The sequence below is a fragment of the Adiantum capillus-veneris genome, unplaced genomic scaffold (assembly GCF_014529385.1).
Source record: "Adiantum capillus-veneris isolate H3 unplaced genomic scaffold, ASM1452938v2 Hic_scaffold_323, whole genome shotgun sequence".
Classification (NCBI taxonomy): Eukaryota; Viridiplantae; Streptophyta; class Polypodiopsida; order Polypodiales; family Pteridaceae; genus Adiantum; species Adiantum capillus-veneris.
In genome coordinates, this window is record NW_028221435.1 from 130,210 (window position 1) to 131,199 (window position 990).

Genomic DNA, 990 nt, shown 5'->3' on the forward strand with positions numbered 1-990 from the left:
TGATTCTCCACACTCGAGGCAAGATAGCCCTGTATATTGAAGGGTTTTAAGATACACATGTAAAAATAAACATCAAGTGGTCACCAACCTGTCGTGCCTTCCGTCGATTTTCTGGAAGATGATTGCCTTTAGGAATCATCTTGCCTAATAGCCTATGACATAATTAAAGAACACTCGTTATTGCATATAACCACGAAAATAACTCACAACTAACACTTATTACACTTAAACGTACCTCAATAGTGCATCGACCCCTGCATTGCTCCATCCAAACATTGCTTGAATATTCAAGATCTCAAGAGACGCTCGTAATATGGAGTAGGAGCATCCCTCGTAAAGAGCGGTGTGTGTTGCCTCTAGCAATGAATCTTTGGTTTTTTGGGTGGCTTCATCATATGCACACTCAGGCTCACACTCATTCGCCGCCTCACGTGCAAGAAGATCCTCAACCATATTGTGCAAATGATCTTCCTCCACCTCCATGTGGGGCGGGGTGGTGGGGAGATCCCCATATGTGGTGGATGCAGGATGTGCATTCGCTCGTGTGGATCCACCCACATCAGACGGTGGGTGTGACCCCCCTCCCATGATTGCTTCCTGGCGCAATCGCTCTTCCGTCCTCCTCCCGCCTCCGCCCCCGATCACACTCCAATGGGGAGCGACATCAATGGATGCCAAAACCCTCGGATCACTAGTTTCCATTTGAGAGCGTTTTCTCGGATCGTCCCATAGTCCATAATCATCCACGTGAGCCAAGCATATACACCGAAGCCGTGCAATTGCACGCTTAAATTGCGTACATGGACATGGTAGTCGCTCTCTCAACCATCGAGTTTGTTCCGCGCCAACCGGCGGACCCACGTCATCCCAATCGACCTGCACACACGACCACACACTAAATAAGAAAAATAAGAATCAAGAATGTTGGTACTGACATGACTGACACTCATTAAAGATAGAGAGGACTGTAAGGTAAAGAGGTCATCCAGT